This window comes from Taeniopygia guttata, chromosome 2 (genome assembly GCF_048771995.1).
Source record: "Taeniopygia guttata chromosome 2, bTaeGut7.mat, whole genome shotgun sequence".
Classification (NCBI taxonomy): Eukaryota; Metazoa; Chordata; class Aves; order Passeriformes; family Estrildidae; genus Taeniopygia; species Taeniopygia guttata.
In genome coordinates, this window is record NC_133026.1 from 102412430 (window position 1) to 102425398 (window position 12969).

The 12969-nt window shown below is 39.9% G+C and overlaps 1 long non-coding RNA gene across 1 annotated transcript; it reads right to left on the reverse strand.

The window, feature by feature from the left end:
• Positions 1-4342: 4342 nt before the first annotated feature.
• Positions 4343-12598, reverse strand: LOC140682529 (uncharacterized). The gene is made up of 3 exons (XR_012054365.1): positions 12460-12598; positions 9321-9478; positions 4343-5048 (listed from the first exon to the last, which is right to left on the reverse strand). It is a non-coding gene; the product is annotated as an uncharacterized lncRNA (long non-coding RNA).
• Between the last annotated feature and the right edge of the window lie 371 nt (positions 12599-12969).

The window sequence follows — 12969 nt, forward strand, 5'->3', positions numbered from 1 at the left end:
GGCTGTCCCTTTGCCTCATTCATTTCTTTTTCTTTAATTGCAATTGAGGCCTCCTCAGCAGCATTTTCAGATGGTTTATCATCAGCTACTGCTGTTGAGGCAAGCTTACAGCTTGCAGAAGTTGCTCCTATTTCAGCCTTCACTACATTGTTTGGGAGGTCTTCACTGCTTGTTTCTCTCACATCTTCTGTCTGCATTTCTTGCTCTTTACTCTCTTCCTTACTACCGGAGCCCACATTGATTGAGCACTCACAGTAATAGTAACCAGATTCCTGCTTCTTCTTATGCATGGCACAGAGATCAATTTGATGGAAGACCTCTGTGCCAAAGTGGCTGTCTTCATATTCCTTATACAGAGCCGTACTAATTTTCCTGAAGCCCTATTTATTGAAAGAGCAATATGACATGAGTATAATATATGTGCACAAATACAGAGGCACTTTAAGAAGGTGTATCAAGTATTATTTTAACAAAAACCAGCAAAGAAAACACCCCCCCCCCCCCCCCGCCCACTTCACCCCTGATTAGGACAACAGCATCAACTTCATGGTAGTATTTAGGTTGAAACTGAGAAAAGCCAACCATTACAAATTAAAGTTATAGAAAGCTTGGCTTTTACCCAATCCTCCATCTACCCCACCCTCCTCAAGAATAAGAAACATGCCAAAGATACAAATTCAGATAAATTTAACCTACTGTTATTTAAATGCATCCACCTAATTTTAGATACTTCAGGCAAGTTCACAGCCACCATATATATAATTATTCTGAATTGCCTTTAGAAGGAATTGCTTGATTTCACTTAGAGTTTACCTTACTCAGGTCCATCTTAAAGCTGTCTTTACAGACTGAAAAGTTAACCCTTCTCCTTGGTGCTCACTTTCCACAACAGTAACTAAATTGTGTGCTAAAGACAGGTTAGAAATAAAGCTCATGCACCTTCATTCCTGTAAGCAAAGTAATGCTCAAAAGAAATTTAACTCTGTGACTAACTGGGAAAACAAGCTTATTTCAGCAAGCCAGAAAAGAAAAAGAAAACCTCAGCAGCTGTTAGATAGCTACCAAGCACTGTCAGTATCTCAATGGCTAAATGCTACAACAGTCACAGCACACAACTGAAAGGGTACACTCCTAGAGATGCATTTTTAAACACTGACACATTCTTTTCAGACTAAGAAAGGTTTCTTCTATTGCCATAACCAAAGCACATGCTTAGAAATCATTGCAATATGACTGTCAAGACCAAAAATCAGCAGCTCCTCAGAGATTTGTTTGCTCTTCTCCCCCTCAATAAGTTTGGGCATAGCAGCACTAGCTGCCCTGTACAGGTGTCACTGGGGATGGGTGACAAACCCAACAATTCCATGGTTCCCAGGCTTTTAATTCTGACAACAACAGGCTTCCAATTTATCCAAGGGGCTCCCACAAAGCATTTAGCCTATAGAAAACCACATATGCTAGAGGTACATATGGAGATGTAATGAAGGACAGATGAACCATTAAGCAACAGAGAATAGTCTCCACCTTCTCCTAACCTAATGAGTATGTGAGCTAACAAGGCTCCAAGAAGCTCCTTGCGGCACATTGCCTCAAAGAATTCTCAATCAGCTTGTTCAGCCCTGCTCCTAAACACCAGGGGAAGAAGAAAAACAAAGCATTTTTACAAGATTCCTTCCTCATAATGACAGACTTATTAGCAGGTGGATATGTACAGTTCACAGCATGGAGGTTGTGAGAGGACAGTCAGAGTCACCTGGATATAAATAGATATAAATAGCTTCACAACCAAATACATCAAACCATTAGGCACTTGAAAGTTTAAATAAACCAACAGCACACTTTCTGTGCCCCAGAGATACTTATGTGTCCGTCAGAGGGAGGCTGCTCAGGAGCTGGGAGCTACATGTCACCTAAATGCCATGAGGTTCAAGTTCTGCTGAAATGCAGAAACACACCGCGCATGGGCTGTTTTCTGGGTAATTCAGGAGGATAATGGAAACTTGAGTAAGGTCACATCATTGAAGATAACTTATCAAGCAGCCAGAAGAGGGCAGGATTAGGACTGCCCTTCCATTAAAAAGCACCAAATATTTTAATACAAGTATGTGACTTGTTAATTCCTGTTAAATAACAAGTATGCTCTCTCACAACCCAGGGTAGCTATTTTCACACCTGCTATTTTCACCAAGTGAATCTACTTAAAGCAGCATTAAAGGGAGCAAACAAACAATTTCCACTTTAGCACAGTGGCACTTGATCCACCACTTTGGTCCAGTAAAGGTGAGGTCAGGCAATGCCAGCACTAAAGGCTAACAGCCCACACTGCAAAGGTTCTCTGCCTGGAAAAGGCTCTTACTACAAAGCAATGAAGTAGATTCTCTTAAGAGGTGAACTGTTCCCTTTTGGCTCATTGGAAAGGCAGAGATCAAAACACCTGAAGAACCCATGTTTATTTATGCCAGGGTCACACTTCCTATTTTGAACCTGATTTCCAAGCAGCACATACTGCTCCTTTGGTAGCTATTCTGAATAAAAAGCACACAATCCAAGATTTCTCCAGCCTCTTGAGATATTTAGACACACAACCAAAGCCAAAGATGCACAACTTCTCAAGGTGAAAGTTTACAATTGTATCTGTTTTAAAGAGAACCAGCTCTTCTTTCCCCACAAATGAGAACCCACCAGTATCATCACACATCTCTCATTAACAAAGTAGGCTTGAGATAGAAAATATAAACTGCCTTAGCAATTACCTCTTAAGCTTCATATAAGAAGCACTTGAACTGTGTGAACAGCACCCTTTCTATGCGGAAACAGTTATTTATGGTATAAAGAAAGTAATTACAGCCAGTAGATGGCATCATAATAACTTAAGTGATATTTTGTCTTATTCATACTTTGGCATTTTCTAGTGTTTAGGAAGGCTGATTTCTCTTCTGCACTATTTAGGAATGGGATACTATAAAAGTAAGTTTTTTCCTCCTTTTTACTTGTACTATATTTTGAAAGAAATTCAGTAAGTGGACAGTGAATGGTCTTTGAGGTTATGTCTTATGTCTAGGGTTAAGCCTTACTAACCTCAGGGAGATTTGTACATGGACTTACAGAGCTCACATTCCCCTAATAATCAACTCAGCAAACGGCCCTTACTCCAGTTTCACAGTCCTGATCTGCAAAATAATATTTTAGGGGCAATAGTTTTATTGTGAAAACAAATTTGCACAGAAACAAGTAATGCTTGGTAAACAAGGGACGAGCAGAGACTATTGTCTAGCTGATTTCCAGGAAATTTTTTGACACCGTTTCCTGTGAGATCTGCATAGAGAAGGCTGATGAATTATTAGCTGGCTGAACAGTGAGGTGGATTGAAAATTGGCTGAACAGCCAGTTCCCTACGGCGGTGATTGGTGCCACAAAGTCTAGTTGGAGGCTGGTAACTAGAGATATACACATGGGGCCAGTACAGGGTCCAGAACTGTTTAGCATCTTCATTAATGATCTAGATATTGGGGCAGAGTGTACCCTCCGCAACCTCACTAATAACAAACTGAGAGAAATGCCTGATTCACTAGAGGGTACTGCCAACCAGAGGCATCTCAATAGAATGGGGAAATGGACTGATGGGAACTTCATCAGGCTGAACAAGATGCACAAAGGTCAGCCATAGGGGAGGAATGAACCCAGGCATGAGTACAGCCTGACAGCTGACTGTGGAGTTTTGCAGGAAAAGGACCTAGAGGTCCTGGTGGACACCAGGTTGACCATGAGCCAGTTGTGTGACTTGCAACAAAGGCAGTCAGTGGTATCCTGGGCTGCATTAGGAGGAATGTTGCCAGCAGACTGACAGAGATAATTCCCCTCGGTTCAGCACTGGTGAGGTCACACCAGGAATACTGCACCCACTTCTGGGCATACCACTTGATATTCTAACATTCAAAGATGTATACACTTGCATATTTATATATACGTACACAATGAGACGGCATACATAAATCATGTTATGCAAGATTAAGCTATATTTAGTGCTAGAGATCAAAAGAGGAGAGCATGCAGGAAATTACAATTTATTTTTTCATTTTAAATTTTATAGTAAGAGGAAGTGTGAAAATACTCCAGCCAAGAGTCAACAGTAATTCCTACATGCCTACTGTATAGTTTCTTTTGCATTAGACATTGCAGATGCCTCTGCTCATGAAAATCCCTACGGGCCATATAAAAGAAAGAGCCTCCAGCACAGAACTATCAGTCCTAGCCAACTTTGATTTTATCATGTATACAAAAGGCTAATATCAAGTCAATACAAAGTACTTGAACAAGGTCATTTTCTTCAGCTATTATAGCTTTTTCTGTTTTCCTTTCTGCACGCTCCTCTAGTGTTTCAGGTTTGCAATATATTGACCTCATAAATACAAGTATTATTCCTGGAAACAAGCTGGACAGTATTCCACTGGGAAAGGAGCAATCTAATCAGAGTTGGTTTTTACTTTAATTGTTCGTGATAAATCCCATACAATGCTGCAGTAAAGGTTAGGAAAGCACATCGCACATTTCTAGTATAAATCAAGGCACCAGCCTGACTTCCAACATGACATTAATCTTGTTCTGAGGTAAATATTAGTCAGAAGACAAATATTGCTCAGAAGCCATCCTGCCCTATGGAAACAGCTTGACATTGTTTTTGTGCAGATTTGACCAGCCATAATGGAAGGGAAGCAGTCTATACTCTACAAGGGAGCCATACAGAGTACTAACAACAGATCTCATTTCTTCCAGTCAGTTATGAACAAATACAACTGTGTTGACCAGCTATATACAAGCTTTGTTAAATAAGAGAAGTTATGTTGTTCTCTGGTTGCAATCCCAAGGATTTCATTGAAGGAAAATTAATCACTAGAACTGATTCCAGGAAAAATATTCTTTCACCCTGTTACTTACCCTTCTTCTCAACCTTGATGCTTTAGAGAGCTTCAGGAAAGTTAGATGTGGTTTGAAGTCCTTACTTCCTGAGATGTCTAGATTCATTTCAATAAAGCATTCTTCCACAGCTTCTAGAAAAAGATAATATAAGCAAGAAATGAGTAGTAGTGGGGAGGTAGGGAAAAATATTTACAGGGAGGTTAGACAAAAAGCCACTATCCCTGTCTTAAGCAAGACAGTTAAAACATACCCCAGGTAACCAGTTGTTACACTATCACAGGAACAGAAAAATTTGAGAAAAGTACTCAAAACCAAAGTTCTGCATGATATAAGGACATAAGTTGTAAACCTGAGACTGGATCCAAACTTCTGTGTTCGTGTTCGCAACGCAGTTCCTTCAGAATTCACAAATCCCCTATCAATGGTGAGCTCGAGAAAGCACATGCCCATGGCAGCCCTGCCAGGAACAAGATCCAGCCACCACCAGTGGCCATAGCTAGGGTCTGTGGCAGAAAATTTCTCCCCAGTTACTGCAAACAGCAATGCAAGAAGTGTATAGCAACGTAAGGTTTGCATAAGGCAAATCCCTACAAGTCAGGTAAAAATAGGTGTTTTGTTCAGCAGTTGTACTTAAACAGTGAGAAACCTGAGACTGGTAATTCCCGTGAGAAGTAATTCCAAAATTACAGTTAAAGCCTTGGCTAAGCCTGAAGTACTCCCCAGAATTTTTTCTCATTGACAGAGATATTTATATCTTGATTGTATAAAACAGATAAAATGGGGGGGGAGGGGGGGGGAGGGACGGAGGGAGGGGGTGAGAAGAGGGTTAAAAAAGAAAAATCAGCATTTTAAAATGGAAACCTGCAGATTTCATAGCTCTTTCAGTCAGATCCTCCCATCTTGAGGCCTATTTTTGTTACTGCTCAATTGCTTAAGCACTGAAAGAAGGAGGGTCAATGCTGAAACTGTGTAAAAAATAGCATATTACATACCAGATGAGTGCCTCTTTTGAAATCCCCCTACTTCCATTTTCTTTTTCCACCTATCAGGAAGTCTAACTACATGCGTGCTCACTAATTTGTATATGCATTTGTATCAAGGCCAGGTCTCTGGCTTGGAGTTTAGCTAATTAATAGTTTAAAATGTTTCTTCTCAGAGTATTTATGAAGGAACAGCAGCTGGGGCTGTCTGATCACTTTGCCAAGGCAACAGCTTTTTATATTTTCCATCTGGAATACACAGAGAATAGGATCCAGTTGTCCAAACAAGCATCTAATGTCCTTTGAGGTGCCTTACAGGATGTCCACCTGGCCTCCAGCTGCTGCTGCAGAAGTTACAGTCCGGCTGTAGGTCTGGTGTGAGTGCTCAAATACTTTAGGACATCTGAAAATTGTCCTAGGTGATTATGGTTAGGTATCAAACCACCCCTAAAATGCCCCTGGTACTTTGTCAAATAGAACACATTAACATGAAGAATTTCTGCATATTAAGTCTTTTTATTCCCATGTCAGTTGATCAAAGCACAGCAAGCCCCATAGAAAAAACACAGCAGAAGAGTGTCTAAGCTTCTTCTAGAAAAAGTAGCCCTTCCCCAGGCACTGTCCAGCATGCAACCTCCCCAAGCTGCATAAAAAGAAACCAGGTAGATATTAACCTAAGAAAGAAAATCTGAAATCAGCATCTCCTCTTGGTTACCATCCAGCCTCCAGAACAGCAGGAAGGGATCAGAACTTCATCAGAAAACCAGATGATGGAAGAAAGACCAAGGCCAGCAATCATCTTCAAGAATCAGTATAGGAACAAGGCTCCTGGATGGTGTGCACTGTCCATGCCAGGTTGGCTCTCAATTTTCCAGCCACTGTCTTCTCTAGCTCATATGAAAAATATCCTACACATGTTCCAAGACATCTTAAGCAGTATCTTTTCTCCAAAGTGGATGAGGTCACTAGCAGCAAGATAAACCCAGTAGCACCCAGAAATTTCCAATTAATTGCAGTCAATTGATCTAGAGATAGGTTAACTCCACTTTGAAAGTGAAGTCCATGATGTAGTATCAAAAGCAGATGGAGGGCCAGTCACCTGGACAATATCAGGAATACTTCAGAGGCTAAAAGACTTAATTAGAGCAGGCAGAATTCTTAAACTTGCTGACAAACCATCAATAAGGGCATGATGAGGCAGAGACAGCTGATAGGAGTATCTTGACCTTTGCCAGCCAAATAATTGGCCCATCATGCCGCTCAAAAAGACAACATTTAAACTTTGCACCTAGCTCATGACAACCAAAAAACATTGACTAAAAGGTAAGGAAAAAAATCCCTATTTATTGTATAATAATTAATTCAATTGCTTTACTGAGAGAAGGGGAGATAAAACCCATCTCTTTGGAGATGTCATTGAAAGGATAAGCTTTGATACACATTTGCATAATTCCCAGACTCATTAAGTTATAGAAATGGTCAGAAGTTATGCAGAATAGAACAACACTGGAAGCTACAACTCTCTGAATAGCAAAATCATTGTTAACAGCATTAACAGCTTGAAAACTGGCAGCTTGTCTCCCAGTCAAGGAATTATTTCAGGCAATCAGTGAACAATCATATTGCATTAAAAACACAAGTACTGGCAGAATATTCCCAGGGCTTGCAATCAAAATTTTTCTTCTCTATCTAATTAAGGGGTTCAGATCAAAAGCTAGATATTAGGTTCCCTAAACCCTGAAGATGCATGTTACCCAGGCAGAGAACATGAAGGATCTGCCACCCACTATTGCAATGGCTTTTAGAGCTAATGCAGGTCCAAGATGATATTTAAAGAGCATCATAGCACGCATTCTGCAGAACCAAAACTAAACACTTATGATGGTGATGAAACAGCATGATAAAGATCGACCTTGTATGGTATGACTCATTGGGAACAAAATTCTGAGTTAAGCAAGACAATGAGTCCAGGGAAAACCAGTTCCTTCCAGATGAGGAGTGAGGTACCCATTTCTGTATCTTTCAGGAGAGAGGAAAGAGCCAAGGCAGTGCTGTCAAAACAGTCAAATCAGGCATTAAAAGAATCAACCAACCCCTTATTTCAATGGCACAGAATTCTATATATATTGTAGACCAGCATGTACCAGATATGATCTTACAGGAAATTGCATCATCTGCCTTCTACTTTGTTAACTTCCAGTTAAAGCCTTGAGAAGAAGCAGTTTGTGCATGGGCAAGTTTGTTGAGGTTGTAATCCTAATATCTAGGGACAACCTCAGAAAAGCACAGTTGTTTTGAGTCAAAATTAGCTTTGGGATGGATGGAACAAGAAGAGAAGTGAAGGTCAGAGTCAAGCAAGAGGTAATGGTTAGTCAAGTGGCTAATTTTATATAGCTGAGGCAAAGAAGCAGTTCATAAAGGGCGTCCCCTGTCTTATTATAACTCTACTTAAGAGATAAACAGGAGAATAAGAGAGCAGAATTATAATATCAAATCTGAGAACTAGAGGAGATTGGAAACAGCATCAACAAAAAAAAATCTGACTGCTCTGAGAATAATAGTCTTTGAAGTGTACGGTGTCCTTGTATTGCATGACTCTTTGAGCAGCATTAGTTGAACTATGCTTCCTTTTTGCTTAGTATGAAAATAGCAAGGAAAAATAATGTATATTGATTATTTCTGTTCTGTTGGAACGGAAGCCCAGGACACAGATTAGGTTCTGCATTGCAGGCTAAAGCAGGTCCTAAAAGCAAAACTGGGTAGAAAGGAAGAAGAGAGTATCAAGCCCTTCTGAAACTGTACTCAGATGCAGGTAAGCAGATCAAAAATCTGGAACATCTCATAAACCCTTCAGTGACTTGGGAAATTGGAGCAGAGAACAAGCTATCTTTACACTTCTGTTTCATCTTCTACAGTGGAAGCAAAATACTGATTTGCTGGTGCTATACATGCAATGCAGACAAATACTAACTTTTGTCACCTTCCACCCCAGAGGTACTTATAATTTCATGCATATTCCAGTTTAAAGGAAGTTCTTTCATACTCAGAGGGAGCCAACACTTAATAGGCTTTCAGATAATAGAATGAGCACAGCCTCAGCTAGAGGTGCCACTTTGAACACTGTACACACCTCAGGCCTGTGAGATTCCAGCTGCAGAGCAGGTTAAGTTAGCCTATGTGATCTTCACATGAATGTCTGTGCATCTCACCTGTTCCATATTAGTACAGACAACATATTTCAGGCCTACTGCTTTGCAGGAACCCAGTTGATGGCTTCATATTTAACAATTAAGAAAGAGAGGAGGTGAGAGGAAAGGCAGCACATCACAGCTGTGCACAACAGTTTGGGCCAGTGCTTAGAGGAGCTGATGGACTCTACAAACTGGTTTATAAAAGTGACAGAGAATAAGGTATTGTACTTACCTGCAATTCTGTTAAGCATTTTCTGGTCTTCCTCCAACATTTTCACATATAGCACTTGGTTATTAAATTCTCCAATCCCATGGAATGTCAAATTAAGGTTTTTACCCTGCAAGATGTCTTCCACTTTAGTTTTGCTTTGCTTCAGTGCCAGAACAGCCCTTAAAAATAATAAATATATAAATGCTGAAAGTTATTATGTTTTTTACATGTGGAAATATTGTTTTATTTTAATACTAGCAAATTTACCTGATTCTGACCACTCTGCAACACTATGCAACGTATCACAGGCACACTGTATTTCATTGTTAATTCTTTTTTAACAGTTCGAAAACTGCAAATAAACTACATCTTTCACTTCAACCTTAGTTTATGTATTTAGACGTGAGTTTTGTTAGTGAACATTCAAAATATTAATCCAGAAAAGTTATGAATATATGCTACTGAAGAGTCAAAAGGCATAAAACTGAACTTCCATTTGTTTCATGCAGTTTAAAACTTTATCACTGTCATTTTCAACAGGCTAATTTTATTCTTAAACTAAAACAAATTCATTATCCTACATGGAGCTCAATTAGTATTTTTCTCCATTATATCCTCTTATTCCAGCCTAGGCAAAAAATTTCAAATTGATGGTTATGTTCTTAGCTCTGCATCCCATGTTAATAAAGTTTAGTTAGGCACCTTGCTGCACACCAAAATCTCAAAAATTGAATTATGCAAAGACACTAATACTTCATAATGAAACATTTTTCTTAAAGATATACAAAAAGTATAACGGTTAAATTTCTAATTGTAGACACCGAGAATTCCAGCTACTTAACACCTGCTGAAGTTTTACAAGTGCCCTTCTTTGCCCTGGTGTCTCAGGAAGGGGAACCCTGTCAGTCTTCAAAATTTGACCAGAAGCCTACTAAGGCTTCATACTCCTAACAAACTGCAGCATGACTAAGGACTGCAGGATACCATCCCATAGGTTTCTGGGCCTTCTGTAGCCACATTGCCTTTATCATTACATCTAGAACAAGTTGTGACTGCATTCATTCCACTCTTTACAAATATTGGACCTGTGTAACATACCAAAAGAAACCAGGCAGTAAAACCCACATAGCACAAACTAACGCCCTTTGAAAAGCCTCTTCAATGCATACAGAGGCCACTTCAGAGAACATTATGAACAGTCCTCACTACTACATTGGAGTTATTTCAGCTATAATAGCATAAGAGCAGCTTCTTTCCAAGACTTATGGGGACTCAACGACAAAAGTATAGCAAGGACAGGACTGAAGTTGGAAAGAGTGGATTCCTTGCAGAAGATTTTTATTTTCCCACCTTAACAAGTATGGCTAATCTAGCCCTTCACTTAAGTTCATAATGTTTAAGCAAAATTTAAATACTGCTAAGACAACTTCTCCCATCAAATGGTTTCTGTTGCAAGGGACCTTAAATATAATCGAGTCCAACCTTCCTGCCATGAGTAGGGACAACTTGGAGTAGACCAGGTTACTCAAAGCTACATCCAGACTGCTTGAATATGCCAGGGATGGGCCATCCACCACTTCTCTCTATTCGGGACCTCACTGTAGTAAAGAATTTCCTATCAGTATCTAATATAAACCTGCCTTTTTCCAGCTTGAAGCCACTCCCTCTTGTCCTATGTCAATGTAAAAAGTTCTGCTCCAGCTCCTGACCTGAGATTTGAGGGGCTGGGCCAGCTGTATCATCAGTGCTGCTAGCTTGAGAAGTGAGAAACATTTAAGCTCAAGGAAGTCTTTCATATGACAGCACAGAGCAGTAGCCACTGAACTACAGCCTCATTTAAAGGAGCTATGGAGGTAGGTAAAAGATGCAGGATAAAAAACATTTTGCAAGGCAGATCTGCTTTTCATTAGGTATGTGCATTATTTTTACATTACAGACACACATCCACTCTTAATTAACACCACTTAGCTCCACTCACCTCCCTAACCAATTGATTCTCATTTTGATTGCTGCTCTCAAATAGCTTCCTATTCTCTTGGACATCAGCCTGCCCAGTCAGCAGCACTGCCACAGGGTTTTATATACTGAATTACTGTACGTCTCCTTAACCCATATAACACTCCTTTTTTTCCCCTCCCTTCAGACACCCTAAAAAAAAAAAGTCTCTGGAATGAAAAAATAAAGCAGGTAATTTTAAAATAAGGCACATACAAGCCTGCCATATGCATCTTAATTATGCTTAACTAGTGCTGCCTGTATGAACAGAAGAGGTTTTTTCTAGTCATATTGGGGTTTTTGACACCTTTCCAGCTAGGCATTCTACTTTACACCCAAGCAGATCCCGTGTGACACTCATATGGTGTTGAGGCCTGTTTTTTCATTCCCATGCTGATATGTGCCAGGGTCTCTAGAGAAAGGACTGTTCTCATCAAGTTCCCACCTCTACCACATGATGCCTTCCCAGGCACATAAGGGCCTTTCCTTTCTACCTCCTTATGTCCAGGAGCTCCAGGTTTCCCAGTGTGGTACAGTAAGATAAGGCTTAAAGAAAAAAAAAACCAAACCTGCAGCAGACTGGCATTATTTTCTGGACCTTTCTATCAATTCTAGCCTTCCTGACCACAGGGCAGCTTTCCTTAGTCATCTGTCAATAGCTCCATCTTAATCCACAGGGTCCCAGTGGCAGACCACAGCTTCAATTCAACAGGAGAGCAGCTTGGGAAGCAACTAGGCAGATTTTTTTGTTGTTGTTGTTGTTTTCTTCTTAATGCAACATGTCTTAACAGCTAGCATTTTCCAGCTGATAAAAAAGCTGGTCTGAAAAGCTGTGGTTTCTCAAAAGACAGCAGCTCAGGGAAGCTTACATCTGTTGAGCTAATTTGTGGTAGTAACACAGTAAGAAAGCAGTAATACTATTTACAGCCACAGAGCTTTTTCTCTTCACCCCATGGCAGATAAGAAAATTTCCATCTCTGAAGCATCACAGTGAGCTTTTGTAAAGATCTTTCCCCACAGGTACTGAAAGCAAGCCAGAAAATCATCAAAAAGTTTAAGAGAAATTGTGTGCAGGCTCTAATAAAACAATGATTCACAATAGCGGCAGTAAGGCTACCACATTTACAGAAAAATTAGCTGCTCTTAAATTTGGCAGGATTCTTACTTTTTCACTTCTTCTTCTGTTCCCAGATGAGCTACTATTATAGTAAGGTGCATAGTCTGAACAGGAAGAAGAGCCCTTGACAGGTCAGGTTCTTTAGAGAATATGAGTTCTTGAACATCTTCAATTCTCTCCAAAATCTGCAGTGGAGTAAACAGGGGAAAGAAATAAATTTTCATTTTGAAATGCCCATACATTACTGGAAAAATTCAGAATACCAAAGCTTTATACAACCAAAAATGTGACTCTGTGTTTAAGCCAGGAACTCAAAGACACCTTCCTCCACTCCCCACCCAAGATTTATCATGTAGCAACTTTCAGTTTCATCCTTGATTTCTCAGGAATTGATTTATCTGTTTTCCTTTTTTAAAGCCTACAGGCTAAAGTCATAGCTCTCCTGTGAACCAGAAGCCCCAGATCTTAAAGTAGGTATTAATCTAACCCTAAGAATGTTATTAAAGCTCACAGCACTGTGTAAATATTAATGGGATCTTCATGCAGTTGTCAGTTGTT